Raw genomic sequence first — 15,948 nt, 5'->3', positions numbered from 1 at the left:
TCTCCTCTCGTCTCCTCTCCTATCCTCTGTAGTCTACTCTCCTCTCATCTCCTCTACTCGTCTCATCTCGTCTCCTCTCCTCTAGTCTCCTCTCCTCTAGTCTCCTCTCCTCTAGTCTCCTCTCCTCTCCTCTAGTCTCCTCTCCTCCCCACTGTTGTCTCCTCTAGTCTCCTCTCCTCTAGACTCCTCTCCTCTAGTCTCCTCTCCTCTAGTCTCCTCTCCTCTCCTCTAGTCTCCTCTCCTCTAGACTCCTCTCCTCTAGTCTCCTCTCCTCTAGTCTCCTCTAGTCTCCTCTCCTCCCCACTGTTGTCTCCTCTCCTCTTCAGCCCCACTATAAAAAAAAATCTAGTTCATTATTATTAAGTAACTCGTTCTTTTCGGGTAAAAGTGTTACCTGAAGGTAACATTTTTTGTTGGCTCAAACTTAGTTCCAACTTGAGAAAACTCAGTCAAATTAAAATTATGCGTTTTCTCAACTTGTCTCATATATTCAAACATAAATTATTATTTGAGCAACTAAAAACTTACCAAAGGCAGTGTAACTTGTTACACACTGTGTTTTTATTAATAACAAACAATGTTTTCAACTGGCATGTTTTTAACAAACAATGTTTTCAACTTACATATCTGACACACATTGACAGAAATGATTACATTGTGTCACGGGCGTCGTAAGGATTGGACCGGGAGTGCAGCGGGAGTGTGTACACTCATCCTCTTTTTTAATGGCAGAAAGAAGGAAAACCAAAACAAAATATACAAAAACAACAATGACAAACAGTCCTGTAAGACATACAGCTATACACGAAACAACTACCCACAAAATCCCATAGAAAAAAACACCGCTCTTAAATAGGAGGAGCAGCTGCTTCCAATTCAAGGTCAACCCAATAAACACCACATAGAAATAGACATACTAGAACTAACATAGGAATAAACGAATAAGAACATAGCCCAACAAACCCCGAAAACACTCTAAACAAACACCCCTCTTAAATATGAACATAGCCCAACAAACCCCGAAACACTCTAAATAAACACCCCCTGCCACGCCCTGACCAAACTACAATAACAAACAACCTCTTTTACTGGTCAGGACGTGACACATTGTGCATGTTCATTTATACAGTAATTGCTATTCAACATATCCTGTATAGTTGTCTAATGTCTGTCGGGAGCATCACTCTGTTTTAAAATTACTCCTTAATTACGATGATAAGTACAATTGTTTTACTTGAGTGTACGTTTAACAGAGCTGAGATTTACATTGAAGTGCAAAGTGTAGCAATACAGGTGAAATCAGTCATTGACGAGGTCGTCACACTGGTGTAAAGGATTTTGGAGACAGGCACAGGAATACAAAATAGGGGTTTTTAATACACCCAAAACAAAACGCGTATACAAAAACACTGGGCTGTACCCAAACAAAAGAGCGAGGGTAAACCTCGTTGAACGACATGGGACAATACCCGTAATACACAATATATAAAGCACGCAGGATAACAGCTGCACCAACGCATAGGTACTCTCACCGCCAACGGACATGGGAACAATAACCGACAAAGACAGAGGGAATAGAGGGCACATATATAACATACTAATCAGGGGAAATGGGAACCAGGTGTGTGTAATGAGACAAGACAGTCCAGGGTTGATGATAATGAATCCGTTCAGTGACGCCTAGAAAGCCGGTGACGTAGACCTCCGGAACTGGTGAACAGAATGAGCAGCAGTACCGGGGGGATCTGTAGACAACAGCAGGACGATTATAATGCTGTGACCAAGAGATTGTGAGTTCAAATCCCAGGTGAGGACATTTTGAATAGCAATTACTGTGTAAATGAACATGCACAATGTCATCATGTATGACATGTGTCAAATATGGAAACATTGGAAAAAAAACTGTATTTCAAAAGTCTTTAACAACCTTTATTAAGATGTACAAATAATATTTTAGGTGTTGAACAAACAGAGACAAGTTAAGCAAACACATCATTTTAAGTTCACAGAATTTTTGCCAAATTTTTCTCAAGTTCGAGCTAAGCTCAGGTCAAACATTATTTTATTTTCAGATAACACTTCGATCGAAAAGTTGATTAAATAAAAAAGTCTGTGTCACGATCGTCAAAAGGATTAGACCAAAGTGCAGCGTGTGTGTCGTTCCACATTTTATTTTCACTGTGAAACTATGCGATACATACACAATAAACTGAACAAACAAAAACAACAAACCGTGACGCAAAGTTGAAACATACACTAACTCAAAACCAATCTCCCACAAACCCAGGTGGGAAAAACCCCTACTTAAGTATGATCTCCAATTAGAGACAACGAGGACCAGCTACCTTTTAATTGGAGATCATCCCAAACAAAACCCAACATAGAAATACAAAACTAGAACATAACAACATAGAAAAACTAAACTAGAAAACCCCCCCTGTCACGCCGTGACCTACTCTACCATAGAAAATAACAGCTTTCTATGGTCAGGACGTGACAGTCTGTGGAACCAGTTAATTAAAAATAATTAGTTGAAACAACTATAAATGTTTCGACAGTGCTCCATCAGAGTCAGTGGATGTAGTTTCGGACTCTGCTGTTCCATAGTGCCTCCCTATGGGCGTTTGTATCTGTTGGTCATCCGTTCCCCGGTCATCCAATACCATTTGTCTGCCACAGGAGGACTGGGATGTCCACATCGACGTATCGACCCTCCATCTCACTACAACGGAAGCTGTAACTTTCTCCTGCTGGGATGTGGGAGATGTTAGCACACCTGCGTTTGTTGTTACCATTGTTCTCCAGTGAGTTACCAATACGGATCTCAGAATCATCTAGCCTCCAAGGACCTGTTATGATGTTGGTGATGTTGAAATCTGTCACTCTGGACACATCCAGCATGTCCGTTCTCCACCAGGGGTTTGTTTCGTACAAAGCCGTGTGGCTGCAAGATCCAGCCGAAATATTTTCAGGTTTCTGTCCCCATCAAAAGACCTATCGGAAACAAGCATGTAATACGTTAGTATACGTTGATGACTGAGTGGTCGCCCGTCTCAATGCCACATTTTGTTTGTTTAGTCATTATTAGGAACTCTCTGTCACAGAGTTCCCACAATACAGAAAATAAATCATCCATTCTAATTCACCATATCCCAGCAAACAGAAGACGTACAAGACAATATAATGTTTGTTTAGTCCTTTTCAGGAACTCAAAATATCAAATCCAATCAAATGTTATTTTTCACACTCGCCGAATACAACAGGTGTAGTAGACCTTACCGTGAAATGGTTACTTACAAGCACTTAACCAACAATACAGTTTTAATAAGAATATAAATAACAAATAATTAAAGAGCAGCAGTAAAATGCAGCATGAAGACAGTCGGAGGTTACAAACTAGTCATCCATTTCATTTCCTGATTAGAAATTCTAGAAACATACGGAAACAACCAAACACACACTGAGTATAGCTGCTCTCTCCATGACAGACTGACCAGGAGACTGACCAGGTGGCTGACCAGGAGACTGACCAGGAGACTGACCAGGAGACTGACCAGGTGACTGACCAGGAGACTGACCAGGAGACTGACCAGGTGGCTGACCAGGTGACTGACCAGGAGACTGACCAGGTGGCCGACCAGGTGGCCGACCAGGTGGCCGACCAGGTGACCGACCAGGAGACCGACCAGGTGGCCGACCAGGTGGCCGACCAGGTGGCCGACCAGGTGGCCGACCAGGTGACTGACCAACTCAATATTAGGAAGCTGTTCTTAATGTTCAAATCAAATGTTATTGGTCACATACACATGGTTAGCAGATGTTATTGGTCACATGGTTAGCAGATGTTATTGGTCACATGGTTAGCAGATGTTATTGGTCACATGGTTAGCAGATGTTATTGGTCACATACACATGGTTAGCATATGTTATTGGTCACATGGTTAGCAGATGTTATTGGTCACATGGTTAGCAGATGTTATTGATCACACGGTTAGCAGATGTTATTGGTCACATGGTTAGCAGATGTTATTGGTCACATCCACATGGTTAGCAGATGTTATTGTTCACATACACACGGTTAGCAGATGTTATTGGTCACATACACACGGTTAGCAGATGTTATTGGTCACATACACATGGTTAGCAGATGTTAATGCGAGTGTAGTGAAATGCTTGTGCTTCTAGTTCCGACCGTGCAGTAATATCTAACAGGTAACAGGTAATAAAACAAATTCACAACGACTACCTTATACACACAAGTGTAAACGGATGAATAAGAATATGTACATATAAATATATGGATGAGCAATGGACGAACGGCATAGGCAAGACGCAGTAGATGGAATAGAGTACAGTATAGAGTACAGTATAGAGTACATTATATACATAAAATATGTTTTGATATACTCAGTGTGTATTACCATTTATTTGTTTATTTTGCGAAATCTGATAATGACTCATGTTTCTTTCCATGGGTTAGTTCACTGTATGATGTAAAGAAACCTTGAACACAGAGAAGATGTCTCTGTGCCATTGTCCTGGTGTTTCATCAGTCAATCACATGCTGTATGTTTTCCACTAAATTCAACTAATGAATTAAACCCCTTTTACACAATATGAACGTTATGGTTCATAAACTCCTTTTACACAATATGAACGTTATATACAATTTCACATTGAGCTAGCTAAATAAGGCAGGTCGTAGCTAGTGTTTCTATATGGATATAGAAAAGGTATAACGTTTTAGATATGACTTGTTCGTGGCTCAATTCATACCTCAATTCATAAGCACAAAAATGTTTTGAGTTTAACAGTTCAATAGTTTAACAGTTCAATATTGTTCATGCTTTACTGAAACATCACTGCGTTGTCTGTTTATGGAAACGGCAGCTCCCTCGCAGGCTGTTATATTGGAACTAACACCAAGCCATTGATTCCACCCAGACCGTAATTAAACATTGCACTTCAAACAAGCATGGTGTCCTGATGGGCTCCAGAGAAATTATCAGTGTAAAATGAAACACAATGTAGCCCTGCATCTGTGGCATACTGTTAAACCAGAGACATTTATTAACATGTTGTCAGATCAACCTTGTCCTAATCGATTGCAAAACTTATATGGTAGTTGTATTACATCCACAATGTTCCACATGCCACATCAGAGCCAGAGGGAGAGAGAGAGAGGGTCGAACGACCTGTAGAGAGACAACTAGACATTCCTGAGCCATGGAGAGGAGACAATTCTATTGCTATTTGGTTGGTGTCTCCTTCCTTTTTCTCCTGCACTGCATGAAACCAATGGGGTCTCTACACAACGTGGCACTGAGACGGGTAACCACTCAGTCATCAACACATGACACTCTTGGTGCTGACAGATCTGTTGATGGGGACAGAAACACAGATTATTACGGTGGATCTTGCAGCCATAGGCCGTCGACCAGGGGCTCCCGAACGGCGCAGCGGTCTAAGGCACTGCATCTCAGTGCTAGAGGCGTCGATACAGACCCTGGTTAGTGTAGACTATGACTCTGTGGGGAGGAAGTGTAGACTATGACTCTGTGGGGAGGAAGTGTAGACTATGGCTCTGTGTGGAGAGGAAGTGTAGACTATGACTCTGTGGGGAGGAAGTGTAGACTATGACTCTGTGTGGAGAGGAAGTGTAGACTATGACTCTGTGTGGAGAGGAAGTGTAGACTGACTCTGTGTGGAGGAAGTGTAGACTATGACTCTGTGGGGAGGAAGTGTAGACTATGACTCTGTGAGGAGGAAGTGTAGACTATGACTCTGTGTGGAGAGGAAGTGTAGACTATGACTCTGTGTGGAGGAAGTGTAGACTATGACTCTGTGAGGAGGAAGTGTAGACTATGACTCTGTGTGGAGAGGAAGTGTAGACTATGACTCTGTGGGGAGGAAGTGTAGACTATGACTCTGTGTGGAGGAAGTGTAGACTATGACTCTGTGTGGAGAGGAAGTGTAGACTATGACTCTGTGTGGAGAGGAAGTGTAGACTATGACTCTGTGTGGGGAGGAAGTGTAGACTATGACTCTGTGTGGGGAGGAAGTGTAGACTGACTCTGTGGGGAGGAAGTGTAGACTATGACTCTGTGTGGAGAGGAAGTGTAGACTATGACTCTGTGGGGAGGAAGTGTAGACTATGACTCTGTGGGGAGGAAGTGTAGACTATGACTCTGTGTGGGGAGGAAGTGTAGACAATAACACATGCACCCCTCCCCCCAGTATCATGGTGAAGGTGAAGCTTTGTTGGTCAGATGCTCTGCGGTACTGCGGAGACCACTACTGATACCAGGTCAGGGTCCACAACGAGACAGAGCTGATGGAGGTGGAGGATTACCCCCTCACCCCCCACATGGGACTGGGCCTGCGCAGGTATATTACGGCAGACAAGTGGTACTGGATGAACGTGGACTGTATGACCTACGAGCACTCGTAGAGAGACACCCCCCCCCCCCCCCCCCGCCCCCCTCCCGCCTCCCCCCAACATGGACTTCTCCAACCCCTGTGGAACCGTGGCCAATAGTGGGGCCTTACGCTGGAGGGACTGGTCCTGCCACGAACGCATTAACTTCCTCTGCTACTCTGGAGCAGAAGGAGGGGTGGCTAGAGAGTGGACTTATACAGCACCTACAGATACAAACGGACACAGGGAGGTACTGTAGAGCAGCAGAGTCTGAAACTACATCCACTGACTCTGTTGGATGCCGGAGACTAGAGGAGAGGAGACTAGAGGAGAGGAGAGGAGAGGAGAGGAGACTAGAGGAGAGGAAAGGAGACGAGAGGAGAGGAGAGGAGACTAGAGGAGAGGAAAGGAGACTAGAGGAGAGGAGAGGAGACTAGAGGAGACTAGAGGAGACTAGAGGAGACGAGAGGAGAGGAGAGGAAAGGAAAGGAGAGGAGACTAGAGGAGAGGAGAGGAGACTAGAGGAGAGGAGAGGAGAGGAGACTAGAGGAGACTAGAGGAGACGAGAGGAGAGGAGAGGAAAGGAGAGGAGAGGAGACTAGAGGAGAGGAGAGGAGACTCGAGGAGAGGAGAGGAGACTAGAGGAGAGGAGATCTTCTGTTGAATCTGACAATTACTTTGGACCCGGATCTCTCTTTTGAAGAACATATCAAGACTGTTTCAAGGACAGCTTTTTTCCATCTACGTAACATTGCAAAAATCAGAAACTTTCTGTCCAAAAATGACGCAGAAAAATTAATCCATGCTTTTGTTACTTCTAGGCTGGACTACTGCAATGCTCTACTTTCCGGCTACCCGGATAAAGCAATAAACAAACTTCAGTTAGTGCTTAATACGGCTGCTAGAATCCTGACTAGAACCAAAAAATTTGATCATATTACTCCAGTGCTAGCCTCCCTACACTGGCTTCCTGTTAAGGCAATGGCTGATTTCAAGGTTTTACTGCTAACCTACAAAGCATTACATGGGCTTGCTCCTACCTATCTTTCCGATTTGGTCCTGCCGTACATACCTACACGTACGCTACGGTCACAAGACGCAGGCCTCCTAATTGTCCCTAGAATTTCTAAGCAAACGGCTGGAGGTAGGGCTTTCTCCTATAGAGCTCCATTTTTATGGAATGGTCTGCCTACCCATGTGAGAGACGCAGACTCAGTCTCAACCTTTAAGTCTTTACTGAAGACTTATCTCTTCAGTAGGTCCTATGATTAAGTATAGTCTGGCCCAGGAGTGTGAAGGTGAACGGAACGGCTGGAGCAACGAACCGCCCTTGCTGTCTCTGCCTTGCCGGTTCCCCTCTTTCCACTGGGATTCTCTGCCTCTAACCCTATTACAGGGGCTGAGTCACTGACTTACTGGTGTTCTTCCATGCCGTCCATGGGAGGGGTGCGTCACTTGAGTGGGTTGAGTCACTGACGTGGTCTTCCTGTCTGGGTTGGCGCCCCACCCCCTTGGGTTGTGCCATGGCGGAGATCTTTGTGGGCTATACTCGGCCTTGTCTTCGGATGGTAAGTTGGTGGTTGTAGACATCCCTCCAGTGGTGTGGGGGCTGTGCTTTGGAAAAGTGGGTGGGGTTATATCCTGCCTGTTTGGCCCTGTCCGGGGGTATCATCGGATGGGGCCACAGTGTCTTCTGATCCCTCCTGTCTCAGCCTCCAGTATTTATGCTGCAGTGGTTTATGTGTCGGGGGGCTAGGGCCAGTCTGTTACATCTAGAGTATTCTCTTGTCTTATCCGGTGTCCTGTGTGAATTTAAATATGCTCTCTCTAATTCTCTCTTTCTCTCTTTCTTTCTTTCTCTCGGAGGACCTGAGCCCTAGGACCATGCCTCGGGACTACCTGGCATGATGACTCCTTGCTGTCCCCAGTCCACCTGTCCATGCTGCTGCTCCAGTTCCCACTGTTCTGCCTGCGGCTACGGAACCCTGACCTGTTCACCGGACGTGCTTGTTGCACCCTCGACAACTACTATGATTATTATTATTTGACCATGCTGGTCATTTATGAACATTTTAACATCTTGACCATGTTATGTTATAATATCCACCCGGCACAGCCAGAAGAGGACTGGCCACCCCTCATAGCCTGGTTCCTCTCTAGGTTTCTTCCTAGGTTTTTGGCCTTTCTAGGGAGTTTTTCCTAGCCACCGTGCTTCTTTCACATGCATTGCTTGCTGTTTGGGGTTTTAGGCTGGGTTTCTGTACAGCACTTTGAGATTTCAGCTGATATACGAAGCGCTATATAAATAAATTTGATTTGATTTTGATTTGAGACTAGAGGAGAGGAGATTAGAGGAGAGGAAACTAGAGGAGAGGAGACTAGAGGAGAGGAGAGGAGACTATAGGAGAGGAGACTAGAGGAGAGGAGAGGAGACTAGAGGAGAGGAGAGGAGACTAGAGGAGAGGAGAGGAGAGGAGAGGAGACTAGAGGAGAGGAAAGGAAAGGAGAGGAGAGGAGACTAGAGGAGAGGAGAGGAGACTAGAGGAGAGGAGACTAGAGGAGACTAGAGGAGAGGAGACTAGAGGAGAGGAGACTAGAGGAGACTAGAGGAGAGGAAAGGAAAGGAGAGGAGAGGAGACTAGAGGAGAGGAGAGGAGACTAGAGGAGAGGAGACTAGAGGAGACTAGAGGAGAGGAGAGGAGACTAGAGGAGACTAGAGGAGAGGAGAGGAGAGGAGAGGAGAGGAGATTAGAGGAGAGGAGACTAGAGAAGAGGAGAGGAGACTAGAGGAGAGGAGACTAGAGGAGACTAGAGGAGAGGAGAGGAGAGGAGACTAGAGGAGAGGAGAGGAGACTAGAGGAGAGGAGACTAGAGGAGAGGAGAGCAGAGGAGAGCAGAGGAGAGGAGAGGAGAGGAGACTAGAGGAGACGAGAGGAGAGGAGAGGAGACTAGAGGAGAGGAGAGGAGACTAGAGGAGACTAGAGGAGAGGAGAGGAGAGGAGAGGAGAGGAGAGGAAAGGAAAGGAGAGGAGAGGAGACTAGAGGAGAGGAGAGGAGACTAGAGGAGAGGAGACTAGAGGAGAGGAGAGGAGAGGAGACTAGAGGAGAGGAGACTAGAGGAGACTAGAGGAGAGGAGACTAGAGGAGAGGAGAGGAGACTAGAGGAGAGGAGACTAGAGGAGAGGAAAGGAGACTAGAGGAGAGGAGACTAGAGGAGAGGAGACTAGAGGAGAGGAGACTAGAGGAGACTAGAGGAGAGGAGACTAGAGGAGAGGAGACTAGAGGAGAGGAGAGGAGAGGAGACTAGAGGAGAGGAGAGGAGACTAGAGGAGAGGAGAGGAGAGGAGACAACAGTGCCCCCATATGGTGCTGAGAGTATTAGGATCCAGGTTGGTTATGATGCTTAATGGTTGGAATAGTTATCTTCCATGTCCAAGAACTAATTTAGTCTGAAAATATCTTACTCTGATGTTTTGAACGAGTTGTTAATAATGATGAACTATTTGTTCTATTAGTATAAAAAAAAATGGTGATGTGCCCTTTTTGTAACTTATGTTACTGTTTCTGTGGTGCCCGATGATCATCTTTAATAAATGTCCTCAAACCACAACGAATGGCATTAGAAAGTAAGTATTTTACACACATCTGTAACAGTATTTTAAAGGGGTAATCTGCAGTCACTCCGCCAATGTGTTGCTAAAAAGCTGAGGGATCGGCCTTGAGTATTTGAACCACACTCAAATTCAAAGACATAACTATGGATGCAATGAATGACCATCCATGACACCCAAATTATAGTTTTAACTATGTTTTTTTTTCAGGCTATACAGTGTTTAAAAAAAAAAATAATTATACAAACAATGGAGTAAAACATGCATATCATTTGGTTTCTGATCGGGTGCGACTGTTGAACAAAGTTAATGAGGAATTTACAAGTTATATTCTTCAAGAATGAGTGGATATAAACTCAGGGGCTCCCGAGTGGCGCAGCTGTCTAAGGCACTGCATCTCAGTGGAAGAGTCCCTCGTTCAAATACAGGCTGCATCACATCCGGCTGTGATTGGGAGTCACATATGGCGGCGCACAATTATTAACCCAGCGTTGTCCGGGTTTGGCCGGGGTAGGCAGTCATTGTAAATAAGAATTTGTTGTTAAATTACTTGCCTAGTTAAATAAATTAAAAATATGTAGTTCATTTAAAAGGGCCAAAAGTTGACGTACCAATAACACATTGCCCCTTTAAGGGCTCCCATGTAATTTTAATCTACCTACTTAAATCACCTCTCTATTACTTCCACCTACTATACACAGCCTATATCCACCTAGACTTCAGAGAATAGGGCAAAGGTAGGCACTTTAGTTACAAAATTTGGCTAAAGTATTGTAGCTTACTAAATCTGTAGAAAATTCCTTCCTGACTATTGAAAGCATTCCTGAAAACAGGCACATCATGCTGATTGGGGGGGCTGTGCTTTGGCAAAGTGGGTGGGGTTATATCCTGCCTGTTTGGCCCTGTCCGGGGGTTTCATTGGATGGGGCCACAGTGTCTCCTGACCCCTCCTGTCTCAGCCTCCAGTATTTATGCTGCAGTAGTTTATGTGTCGGGGGGCTAGGGTCAGTCTGTTACATCTGGAGTATTTCTCTTGTCTTATCCGGTGTCCTGTGTGAATTTAAATATGTTCTCTTTAATTCTCTCTTTCTCTCTTTCTTTCTTTCTCTCTCTCGGAGGACCTGAGCCCTAGGACCATGCCTCAGGACTACCTGGCATGATGACTCCTTGCTGTCCCCAGTCCACCTGGCCGTGCTGCTGCTCCAGTTTCAACTGTTCTGCCTGCGGCTATGAAACCCTGACCTGTTCACCGGACGTGCTACCTGTCCCAGACCTGCTGTTTTCAACTCTCTAGAGACAGCAGGAGCGGTAGAGATACTCTCAAAGATTGACTATGAAAAGCCAACTGACACTTACTCTTGTGTTACCGACTTGTTGCACCCTCGACAACTACTATGATTATTATTATTTGACCATGCTGGTCATTTATGAACATTTGAACATCTTGGCCATGTGCTGTTATAATCTCCACCCGGCACAGCCAGAAGAGGACTGGCCACCCCTCATAGCCTGGTTCCTCTCTAGGTTTCTTCCTAGGTTTTGGCCTTTCTAGGGAGTTTTTCCTAGCCACCGTGCTTCTACACCAGCATTGCTTGCTGTTTGGGGTTTTAGGCTGGGTTTCTGTACAGCACTTTGAGATATCAGCTGATGTAAGAAGGGCTATATAAATAAATGTGATTTTAATTGATTTGATTTCCTGGTTGTCTTACAACATGTAGTAAGCAAAGCTCTGGTAACCAGTTATCAAGGCAAATTAGTCACATCTCTGCATTTTACTAATATCTGCCTGGACGATAGCAGTGCAGTGTGGTTAAATGTTATTTTGGTAGAAACTCCTTCCCTGAACCAGGGAGTGGCAGCATTGGCATGTTTCTAAACGTCCCTCAGAGGGCCAAGTCTACTCTGTGATACACATTACAAATCATAGTGAAAATAAATGCATTAACAAACTACTGTACATAAAAATACAAATATATATATAATCAACTGCTCTACTCCAGAGGCTAAAGTGAGATATCTGCGTTATGTGGTATTTATCTTTCAACAGTCTGACATCCCATCACTCCATCACACCTCCATCTGATCAACAGTCTAACATCCCATTACTCCATCACACCTCCATCTGGTCAACAGTCTAACATCCCATTACTCCATCACACCTCCATCTGATCAACAGTCTAACATCCCATTACTCCATCACACCTCCATCTGGTCAACAGTCTAACATCCCATTACTCCATCACACCTCCATCTAACCAACAGTCTAACATCCCATTACTCCATCACACCTCCATCTGATCAACAGTCTAACATCCCATTACTCCAACACCTCCATCTGGTCAACAGTCTAACATCCCATTACTCCATCACACCTCCATCTGATCAACAGTCTAACATCCCATTACTCCATCACACCTCCATCTAACCAACAGTCTAACATCCCATTACTCCATCACACCTCCATCTAACCAACAGTCTAACATCCCATTACTCCATCACACCTCCATCTGACCAACAGTCTAACATCCCATTACTCCATCACACCTCCATCTGATCAACAGTCTAACATCCCATTACTCCATCACACCTCCATCTGATCAACAGTCTAACATCCCATTACTCCAACACACCTCCATCTAACCAACAGTCTAACATCCCATTACTCCATCACACCTCCATCTGACCAACAGTCTAACATCCCATTACTCCATCACACCTCCATCTGACCAACAGTCTAACATCCCATTACTCCATCACACCTCCATCTAACCAACAGTCTAACATCCCATTACTCCATCACACCTCCATCTGATCAACAGTCTAACATCCCATTACTCCATCACACCTCCATCTGACCAACAGTCTAACATCCCATTACTCCATCACACCTCCATCTGATCAACAGTCTAACATCCCATTACTCCATCACACCTCCATCTAGTCAACAGTCTAACATCCCATTACTCCATCACACCTCCATCTGGTCAACAGTCTAACATCCCATTACTCCATCACACCTCCATCTGATCAACAGTCTAACATCCCATTACTCCATCACACCTCCATCTGATCAACAGTCTAACATCCCATTACTCCATCACACCTCCATCTGATCAACAGTCTAACATCTCATTACTCCATCTGATCAACAGTCTAACATCCCATTACTCCATCACACCTCCATCTGATCAACAGTCTAACATCCCATTACTCCATCACACCTCCATCTGATCAACAGTGTGACATGAGAGATGTTCATGTCATAACTGTCGGAAGGATTAGACCAAAGCGCAGCGTGTTGAGTGCTCATCTTCCTTTATTAGAGTAACGTGAACACTTAAACAAAGAATAACAAAACGACACACGACAGTTCCGTAAGGTAATAGACTACACGAAAAACAACTACCCACAACCCACAGGAAAAAACTGTCTGCCTAAGTATGGCTTCCAATCAGAGACAACGAAAGACACCCGCCTCTGATTGGAAAACATACTCGGCCACACATAGAAAATGAACATAGAAAATGAAAACTAGAACAAATCCCCATGAAACAAACCAACCCCAAAACACACATAAACAACACCCCCTGCCACGCCCTGACTATACTACAATGACAAATGACCCCTTTTTACTGGTCAGGACGTGACAGTTCAATACACACAGCAGTCCTTGGAGATTCAGAATCAGTTGAGGTCACATGCTGTGTTCCAACCTTCAACCTTCTGTGTTGCATTGATCTGCTACGGTACCCACCACTCCAACCTGCTCTTCTCAGGCTACCTCCCCAAACAGCATCCTATTCCCTACATAGTCCACTACTTTTAACCAGAGATCTATGGGCCCTGGTCAAAATGTAGTGATCTATGCAGTGTACCATTTGGAATGCAGTCTCTTACTCCGAGTCGCAGTTTAGCTGATAAAAGCAGAAGAGCAACGGCTAGTCCTGGTCTAACTGGCGCCATTGTGATGTAACGACACCGCCGGGACGCGCCTGGTCGTCAACGATGATTGATTGTTGATGGTATGCTTTTTATTTCCGTGGAGACAGGGAGGAGTTGTTTATTAAAACCCACTCAGCACTACAATATAGTCAATACAGAGAGAAGGCCACACACACACACACGCTGGCACACACACACACGTTGGCACACACACACTCACACACTGGCACACACACACTCACACACTGGCACACACACGCACACACTGGCACACACACACACACTGGCACACACACACACACACTAGCACACACACACACACACTGGCACACACACACACACACTGGCACACACACACACACACTGGCACACACACACACACTGGCACACACACACACACACACACACACACACACACTGGCACGCACACACACACACTGGCACGCATGCACGCTAGCACACACACTGAAGGGAGAGCGAGAAAGAGAAATAGAGAGACAGCGAGAGAGAGAAATAGAGAGAGAGAGAGAGAGAGAGAGCAGAGAGAGAAACAAAGAGAGACAGAGAGAAAACAGAACAGAGGCACAGAAGAGAAATGCAGCCAATAACCACCACTCTCTCTGCCCACAAGGAAACCAATACCGTAAGATGAATAGGGCTCTGTTACCTTAGTGACAACAGCCAATACTGCTCGCTCTCTCTGCAACGCCACAGTGTCTGTGTCTCTGTGTGTGTGTGTGTGTGTGTGTGTGTGTGTGTGTGTGTGTGTGTGTGTGTGTGTGTGTGTACACAGCAGTGAAGAGCCAATACGCAAAGAACACTATAAACCATCAGCCATCAGAGAGGAAATTATCAGAAACAATAAACGACATTACCATATTATAAACCGACAACCTCTTATTGCAATACAGAGTCTGTGTCCCAAATGATCCACAAATGGGACCTGGTCAATAGTAGTGCACTAGATAGGGATCAGGGTGGCATTTGGAACCATCCAGAGATCCCTGATTGACTAGGCTTGTGCCCCAGTGGGAAAAACAGAGCAGAGATAAGAGGCATGTACTTTGAGACAGACAAAGTATATCATATCTAATTCATTCAAGCATAAACAAATAGATGAAATGAACATATTTGGACAAGCTTTTTTTCAAAGTCACAGTTTCTTCTACTTTTACTACTTTCTACTTTTAAGATTCAGTGTAGCTGAATTAGTTGATGGACCTGGGCAGGAGTTGTCCTCGGAAATTAGGCAAGTCGGTATCCATAGCAACGGGTTGAGGAGCCTGTCCCTTGGAGGGCCGAGCACGCCCCCATTCTCATCGACGGGGCTGTAGTGGAGCAGGTTGAGAGCTTCAAGTTCCTTGGTGTCCACATCACCAACGAACTATCATGGTCCAAACACACCAAGACAGTTGTGAAGAGGGCACGACAATGCCTATTACCCCTCAGGAGACTGGAAAGATTTGGCATGAGTCCTTAGATCCTCAAAAAATTATACAGCTGCACCATCAAGAGCATCCTGACTGGTTGCATCACCGCCTGGTAATTGCAAATGCTCGGACTCCGACCGCAAGGCACTACAGAGGGTAGTGCGTATGGCCCAGTACAGCACTGGGGCCAAGCTTCCTGCCATCCAGGAAATCTATACCAGGCGGTGTCAGAGGAAGGCCCTAAAATTTGCCAAAGACTCCAGCCACCCCAGTCATAGACTGTTCTCTCTACTACCGCATGGCAAACGGTACCGGAGCTCCAAGTCTAGGACAAAAAGGCTTCTTAACAGTTTCTACCCCCAAGCCTTACTCCTGAACAGCTAATCAAATGGCTACCCGGACTATTTGCATTGCCCCCCCCACACACACAAACACATATTTACGCTGCTGCTACTCTCTGTTTATTGTCTATGCATAGTCACTTTATCTACATGTACATATTACCAAAATGACCTTGACTAACCTGTGCCCCCGGTACATTATCTCT

The sequence above is a fragment of the Salmo trutta genome, chromosome 34 (genome assembly GCF_901001165.1).
Source record: "Salmo trutta chromosome 34, fSalTru1.1, whole genome shotgun sequence".
Taxonomy (NCBI): Eukaryota; Metazoa; Chordata; class Actinopteri; order Salmoniformes; family Salmonidae; genus Salmo; species Salmo trutta.
This window is presented reverse-complemented; position numbering follows the sequence as displayed.